Genomic DNA, 9,423 nt, shown 5'->3' on the forward strand with positions numbered 1-9,423 from the left:
TATAGTATTTTATGATATTGTTTTAATCGCAATTTTTTTTAATTAAAAAAAAGATTTATAGAGTGTTTAAAACTTTAAATAGTAGACCAAGATTCAAATAATGATAAATTGTAATCAGTTTATTTACTTTCATCTGGTTGATTTCAATTTTTTTTTTCTTATATATTCAAGAAGTTCCTTGTAAATTCAAGAATTTGCGACTAGTTGGAATAATATACAAACCATTTCATGCTTTTGCCATACGTCGATCCTGCAATGCTAAAAGGTGAAAATGAAACAATTTCAATATTTATGGGGTACAAGTCCTCAGGGTGGCTGTGAAGCTAATGGTGAGATGATATTATAATTATAACCATTAATGTTCTTATTGGTCAACAAATCGCCATCTAGATTATGGCTAATTATTGAGTATTCTAGAAGTATTATAAATATGTACTTCTCCCTTTTATATAATTGTAGCTTTTACTAATTAAATTTATAGTGGGACTCACAATTTATATAAGAGAAAAAATACACATTTATAATATTCTCAAAGTATTCAATAGTTTTCTCTTGATTATAGTCTTGATACTATTATCAAAGCCCATCAATACTAATTCTCTGCTACATTAACTTTCCAAAGTGGACCCTCAAAAAAGGCCCACAAGGGCCCAAGTCAAAAACCCAAACCAGCATTTCTGTATATCATGATGATTGATGAGGAAATCAACCTAGTCATATGCCTTGAATTAAGAGTGTATCTATGTGGCAGAACGGGAGGGGATCCAACATAAGACTGAACAACCTCAAAATCTATGGCAAATGACCAATATGACCATCGTTCATTCAAAAAACAACATATTGGAAGGTGAGTAAAATGACTTGATATATACCAAGAATGAAAAATATCAGGCCTATAAACCTTCCTAACTTCATTAAAACCACAGACATTATTGAAATAATGTTCGACTTTATGGGATTAGAAGCATGAAATTGCTTCAATTCTCTGGCAATCATCTTCAACGCATTTGAAGAGTTTGAACATGATGTCCTAGAAGAAATTGCAGCCAAATTCCCTCGAATTTACAATATAGGTCAACTTCCCTTGCAAGAACGACATTTGCCTGAGAGTCAATTCATGTCTCTAAGTGCAAGCTTATGGAAAGAAGACTCAAAATGTCTCCAATTAATGGCTTGATAAAAGGGAACCCAACTCGGTTGTGTATGTAAATTATGGCAGCATGACAACGATGACAGACCAACATTTTAATGAATTTGCATGGGGGCTTGCAAATAGCAAGCACTCATTTTTGTGGGTAGTTAGGCCTGATGTGGTAATGGGAGATTCAACAATTTTGCCTGAAGAATTTTTTGAGGAAACTAAGGATAGGGGATTGCTAGCAAGTTGTTGCCCACAAGATAAAGTGCTAGCTCACCCATCGGTTTTCCTTACACATTGTGATTGGAATTCTACATTAGAAACTGTATTTGCTGGCGTGCCTATTATTAGTTGGCCCTTCTATGCCAAGCAACAAAGAAATTGTCGGTATGCTTATACCACTTGAGAGATTGGTGTGGAGGTTAATGAGGATGTTAAACGTCATGAGATTGAAGCACTTGTTAAGGAAATGATGAAAGGGGAAAAAGGTAAGGCCACGAGGCAAAAAGCTAGGGAATGAAAGAAGAAAGCAATGGAAGCAACTAATTTTGAAGGATCATCATATAAGAATTTTGAAAGATTAATTAAGGAGGCTCTCCTCGTTCGTGAGTGAAGAGACAAATTATCTTGTGAGAAAGCTATACTATTGTGTTTACATCTGATAGGCCAAAAACGTATTGACCCCTTGTGATTAAATTAATTGATTAATTAGCCAAGTTATTAATTAATCAAATTAACATGCAAAACGCATGGTAACACAAACAAATCACCAATTAATCTAAGTGCAGTGGAAAATAAATTTGACACGGTGATTTATTTACGAATGGGAAAAACCTACACAGCAAAAACCCCACCGGGTGATTTTCAAGTCACCACTCCTGAAATTCCACTATTATCATAACAAACGGTTACAAGTAAAGGAATCCCAGTACCTTATACCAACCTACAGTTGAACCCTTACCCCAATACCTAATTGGACTTGTTCTGTAGTGACAATTTCTCATTTTGATGCACGGCTCCCAAGTACGTGACTAACCAATGCGCGGATCTTAGTATGAGACTTCAATCACCAACTAGAGAAGATTGTTGGCTGCAAAGTTCTTCAGTTCATCCACATGATGAAGATCAAGAATATGCTTGGTCACAAAACCCTTTGGTGTACAAACACAGCAACTTCTTCAGAAGAGATGAACTAGGGCAAAACTTTGTCTCCGGTCACAATTTGCTTGAGCAAACTTTTCTCAAAACTTGTGTACTCTTTGACGACCCTTAAAATAATTATTTTATATGTCTAGGGTTAGGAGAAAAAAAGGCCCAAAGACACATTCACGGATTCCAAGAAAACAGATCAGAATTTCTGTTTATTTCTTAAACCTTGACAGATGGGAGGTGTCAAGCAACTGTCGAGCAGGTGTCGAGCACACAGGGTTGAACAGCTTCTTAAACTTCAACATATGCTAGTAGTCGAGCTTTAGTAAACTTGCACTTCTCAGCTTGTTTCTTGGACAGCCTTGATGATTTCAACACTTGATTTTGAAACACAGTTTCTTGAAGTATTAAAAACACCTAGATCTACCTAATTACAAGTAAAGTGCGTTTTGTCAAAAGATTAGTCAATTACATAAAAGAATAACATATATTCTTAACAAGTGAACCACATATGTCCTAACAATATCTATATTCATATCATCATATCATATTTCCCCATTAGTGTGGTAGAATAGAACATGAGTTCAGCTTGTTAATATTTACTAGTAATTTGCTTGTACGATACACGGATAATGTTTAAATGTTTTATGTAAGATGGTCTTGGAGAATATTGTATATGTATTATAGCATAATTGTTATAGAATTTTGTTAGTAATGAGTTTATTATAAGAAGCAACAATTATAAATTACACACTCATATCCATTATAATTATTCAATTCAAGTAATGAGAAATATTGTAGAATAAAAGTTGATATAGAATATGCCTTTCTTTTTCTCCTTGATTCTAAAATAAAATACACATATCAAACACACACAATCAATCACATCCTTTATAAAACCCACAAGCTCACAACATTCGACCTTAACTTCAAAATCATTATTGCCACTGCCACCCAATATAAAATGCTAGTCCCCTTTCTTAGTTGTAGCTAACTCATATGGAACAGGATTAAATGAGACAATAATGTTGGATCTAGGTAAGTGTCATAGAAAAATTGAAGGTAAATGACATCGTTTTTTGTTTATGTATATTTGACATGGGATGACATGAAGAGCTATAGGTAGATATATATGAAGGAGTAGAAGTGCAAGAGGTAAAAATTGTGAATTGAAATGCAAAGAATTTTGTGTGTATGTGTGAATGAGGAAATGTTTTATAAAATTGAACCAAAAGAAACAAAGAATAATTTTTAATATGAAAAGTCTTAATACATTGAACCAAATGAAACAAAAAGTTAATTATTATTTTTTTATCCCTTATGTGGCACTTGAGAATATTTCAATTTTCTTTGCAAAAAATGTGGTGCTTGGCAGAAGCTCAATCTCTCTCACGTGAGATCTTTGCTTTTATATATATATATATATATAGATTGATTGATTATGAAATTTTTTAAAGATTATAATTTAAGGTTTTATTTCCTTGATTTTAGATGATTTCATAAATCTTTTATGCAATTGTTAATCACAATTGTTTAGTAATAAAATTAAATAAATAAATTCTATGGTGTTTAAAAGTAAATCCAAACTTCAAATATATAGTAAATAAATTTGCAATTAGTTTATTTACTTTCGCCTATTGATTTAAAATTCTTGTATATAAGAAGGTTTTTTTTTTTTTAATTATTTGATGGATTTAAGAATATGTGACTAGTTACAATAATCTATGACTTGTCTTCCCCAAAAACTTCCTATAAAGAGTGGGATTGAATATCCACGTATCGAAGAAAAGAGATGAAAAAACAAATCCCTCAAAAATAAAAATAAGAATAGAATTATTTGTCAATCGATATTAGTGAAGTTGTTATAATTTGGCGTCTACCTTAAGTTGGGCTTTGTTTGTTTTGTTTTTTGTTTTATATTTTTTAAGTTCAATCCATGTTAGGTGGCATCTGAGTTGACTTTTTTTTTCTTTTTTTTTTTTTTTTTTGCCATTAGCCACATTAGCATTTTTTATCGATCACTTAATGGTTATGACCAATTTGACATAATACCAAAAGATTAGGGATTAAATTGACACATTTAAAATGTTAAAAACTAAATTGAAAAACACATAAAATGTCAAGGACTAAATTCGCAATTTACCCTATCTTTTATGTATCAAGTACTATTGGAAACAACTCCTATAGCTCCAGAGATGATAAAGTATTCGCATCAATACTTGCAAAACATTCTGTCTATTTTAATATAAAAACTTATTTTTTCTATTTTATATAACCATTTTTCAAAAAAATTTGTCTATTCTATTTTTATTCAAATACTATTTCTTCATATAATATTTTACTAATATTTTTGACAAATCATCTCCTTCACTCTTATCTCTATTCTAAAGTCACAACACCACCACCAATCACAACTCCTAACCTCTAAACAAAGTTTCTCTCTTCAAACTTTTCATACAGATCTTTTTTAGGTGAGAATTTTGAAAATCTAACCATTGAATTTAAAGTTCTTTATATTCTTAGCATGCATATCAAATTTTGTTTAAATCAAACGTTATTTACTATTCAATCAATAAACTTATTTTTTATACACAATTTTAGATCACAAAAACTTGAAATTTCAACATTTGTTGATGACATAGCAATTAATCTTTGATCTTTTTAAAATTTTGCAAGCATGAACAATATATTAAGAAAATGCAATCAAACGGTTAGATTTTCAAAATTCACATTCAATATAAAGATATATCAGGAGTTTATAGGGTTCCTCTCTAAATTAGTTTGGAGGAGAAACTTTCTCCTCCTTAACCATAAACCCCACCCATATACTCAAATTTTCAAGCCAAATAGAAAACACCACAGACAAAATCCCAATTGTTGTCGCCTCCCTCAACCACCTTGGCACCACCACAAACCCCTTATACTACGTCACATCACAACACCGATTTCATCCCAACCACCATTGATAACCACTATAGCTGTCACCTGACAAAACCCCACTACCCAGAACCCAAGCCACCAAGAGAACCCATCCATAAGCCCACAAATTTCAACTTGACAGAAAAGAACCTAATATCTGGTGAATCGAAGACCCAAACTGCCATGCCACCGCTAGCACTACACCAAAATCTAGCTCATTTGTCATGGCCGAGATCACGTTAAAGATCCCCAATTCGCGTTGTTGCAAGGATCTCAAGAGAGAACTAGAGGAGAAGATTAAAGAAATAGAAACTCGGAGATGTCATATTTTGTTTGACCTTGATTTGCATTTTGAAATGTCAATTTGAGCTTTAAAATCCAAAAAATTACGTTTCTAACATGGAAAAATAAGGAATTACATGAAATAAATTTATTTTTCCCAATTAGATGTGGATAAATTATTCCAATGGTTCGAGAGCCCAAAATCCCAAAATTACCTCATCATTTTAACCAGGTTTGATTGAGTTTAACAAAGCTGTTCAACATTCAAATTACCTCAAAATTCATCCAACCCCCAAATTCCACTTTACTTCGACCTAATCACCATTTCAAACCATTTCGCCAATTTTAACTAAGGTTGACCAACCCTAATCAAGGTTTAATCAAGATTTGATCAAAAGTCCAACCATCCAATTGTAATAAATTTGTGCTCATGTTAAGGATCATGAAATTCTCTTTGAAATGATAGTTCATGGACCAAGATTGTAGTTGAAAAAAAAAAGATATTGCGAAAACATTCCATCTTTGATATATATATATATATATATTTTAAACAGTCATTTTTGGAACGTTTGATTATAATTTAATCTCAGTTAAATTATAATCAAATGACCACAAATTGGTTCAAGTGAGGAGTCATTGGTAAGGTCTCATGTTGTACTTCAATTTAGCATGGATTGCAAAAGTCCCCACTTGAATAAAGAAAATTTACAAAAACTGGAATCTTTATGCAAAATCATGATTAATTTTATCACCATTTTCCAAAGCCACCAACTTGCAAAATTAGAGGAATGGGATAGCAAAACAAACATCTTTAGAAAATAGTCATCATAATTCTTCCAACTACACCTTAATTGTCCAAAAAGGAGGTCAGCAAGACCATATAGTATGTTCACAATTATTTTTTTTCCCCGAGTCAAAAACTCTACATTTTTTGGGCATCTTTGCACAAATAACTGTTTCGTTTCAGCCATAATTTATGCAAAAAGCCCTAACTTTATTGAATTAGGATCAATTATGTATGTCATAGGACAAATGGCTTGACAATATCTTTTTTGGATTGAGAGATATTATATATACAAGATAGGCAAAAAATCAGCTTTGCAAATTTCTACGCTGAAACCACCCTTCCAATTGGAAATTTGGAATATCTTCATGACCACTGCTCTGAATTGAATAAAGCCGGAACATTTAGAAAGTAGATTGCAAGAAATTTTTAAGGACAGCAAGAACACAAAAATCCAAGTTCTAGAAGACCTCCAAACAGTTGCTCAAAAATAGGACTCGAAAGAGGAGAAAAATGGGACCGGAAAGGCCTAGAAGCTTGTAGAAAAATGAGATGACCAGCAGACCCAGCCCTGGCATGTGCCTGGCTCATGGTAGGGTTGAGCCTAATGACCATTCCATTTCCCTTTAAAGATTTCCCCCGATTCCCCCATTTATTTGATCATCAATCTTTACCCATCATCAAATATCATCTGTTTTTACCTTTTTTGAACCAAGTCCTAGGATTCCAAATCCTCTTTTCCTAAAATTTCCAGCAATAAATTAAGGAGTCTTTAGCCTTCTAATCACCCCTAAAGTAACCCTCTTACCCCTTTTATTGCTTTATTAGTCTAGATTTCCATTTAAGCAAATAAATTTCATATATTGCTTTATGTATGCTATGTTTATATATATATATATATATATTCTTTTTTTTTCATAATGCTATGTTTATATATTAATGCTTATATAATTTATGTGAGTAATATATTATCTCTATGCTTTTAAGCTTAGATTAATGTATATTAAATAGATGATTTGCTCTTATTTTATTGCTTTCATATATATGGCTATATTCTCACATACACCTTGATGTACACAATCATATATAATATATTGATAGATCCATGGGAATAGAGTTTTTAACCAAGTTGTGCATCTATGCTTTTTTGAATAAATTTATCCATATTGATATTTATATACTTTTAGTTTATATATCCATGTTCTATGTGTTTAAATATCGAGATCACCTATGATTTATGTATTTAAGTCCTTTGATCTTGATATTCACATGTTTATATGGATATTGAACTAATGTTACAAAGTAAATGAATGTGTGATTTTTATCTCATTTATATATATATATATATATATATATATAAATTGTAGGGATGAAAGGCCCAAAAATGTATATTGGGCTGTGGGCCTTGTCCGAGGACATTTAGCAGTTCGAGAACAGTTAGACATTAGCGAAGACATACAAATCAATAGTTTATGAAGGGATTCTGGTCATGAAGGTTTGGGAAGGTAGTCCGAGGATAAATGCCTCCTCGACTAAGCAGAATAGAGGTCAGAAGGTTTAACCTGCCATCAAGAGCAACACTCCAGACAATTCTACTGGTAAGGATAAACATCAGGATGAAACAGGACAAAGGAAAGTTAAGAAATATCTAGGAGAAAGCTGCTACCGCCATATTAAATACTCTGCAGCTAACTCCCTAACCGCAAGAATGTGGAGGTGATACATGAACAGTAATATTCAGCCTTACAGCTACCCCCAAAGATTTCAAGAAAGTGCTGATGGGATAAGGATCAAAGCCAGTAACTTGATCTATATGTGGAAGGTTGAGATGAAGCAAAACAAGGTAATATAAAGAGGAAAGACCCCATTACAAAAGGGGCAATTGAGAGTCTGTAGAGAAAAGAAAACATTGTAGTAATAAGAACAGTAATTGTAATCCAAGTCCAGAGAAATATATACAAGAACTATTCTCCTCGGAATTTGCCGAGAAAGAATTTCCTTGCACAAAACTTGTTTATCTTTATTTTCTTGTCATCATTAACCTACTATGATTGTTGTTTAACTCATTGAAGTCCAATTTCTAGCCCATTCTCTACAAATTCATTGTGTTAAGCTCTTTGAGCCTTAAACCTTTTATCTTTTGGGCTTAGGAACCAAAATGTGCCCTTACATATTTATTTATTTATTTATTTATTTGAACTTTGTAATTTTTGAATGATTTCTCATGGGTGGAAGTGTTAATGTTGCTAGCTTTTTAGCTACCAAAGAATAAAGAGTAATGCTATAGTCACAAATCTTTTACAACATTTTTACAAAATATTGATGTGGCTAACTTCTTATTAGTTTTCATCTAGACTCACCATTAATATCTCTTTTTCATATACTAATAATCACTCACCACATCAGCAGTTTGTAAATTTTTTTGTAAAATAGTTTGTATCTCTAGCATTATTCAAGAATAAAAAGCTTGGTCCAAAGAAACTCTCTAAAAAATAAAAGTGTTTGTAAAAGGCTTTTATTAAATTGTTTTACAAAATGCTTTCCAAATAGCTACCTAAATCTTTGCTTTAAATTTGTTTTCAAAAAGGTTGTTCAAGTTGATTTTTAAAACTCTAAAAAATTATTTTAAAAATTAAATCATTTGATAGATGTACTTTTTAAATTAAGTCTCAAGAGCCCTAAATTTTGGATTTCTTAAAAAATAAAAAAATAAAAAAAACTTTAAAAAGCCGTGAAATTTAATCACCAAAAGAATTTTTACTACAAAAGTCCATGGAAATTGTATGTTTTTTTAAAACCCATTTTTCAAAAAGTCTTCACATTTGGTGTGCATTTGGATAGTGCTGAAAGCACTATCCTACGTCTGCGTTTTCCTTCTTCTTTTTTCTTCTTTTTTTCCTGGAAGTGCGTTTCAGCAGGATTTTGGTGTTTCTAGTGGGTCCCATACCTGTTCACAGGACCCACAAACCTCTTTTTTTAACATAATTTTCATTAAAAATTGGTACCACAGCACTATTCACACATTTAAAAATTATTTTGCTACAGTGTTTTCAGTTTTCAGTTTTCAATAAAATAAACGGTATCCAAACACACCCTTAATAATGAAAACGATTCTCTAAAGTAAATTAAACATTACCTTTCCAAAAAAGAT

At 31.8% G+C, this 9,423-nt stretch overlaps 1 pseudogene; it reads left to right on the forward strand.

The window, feature by feature from the left end:
* The first annotated feature begins 877 nt into the window (after positions 1-877).
* LOC112039584 (linamarin synthase 2-like) lies at positions 878-1,751 on the forward strand (annotated as a pseudogene).
* Positions 1,752-9,423: the final 7,672 nt, after the last annotated feature.

The sequence above is a fragment of the Quercus suber genome, unplaced genomic scaffold (genome assembly GCF_002906115.3).
Source record: "Quercus suber isolate HL8 unplaced genomic scaffold, Cork oak 2.0 scaffold_9, whole genome shotgun sequence".
In the NCBI taxonomy this organism is placed as follows: Eukaryota; Viridiplantae; Streptophyta; class Magnoliopsida; order Fagales; family Fagaceae; genus Quercus; species Quercus suber.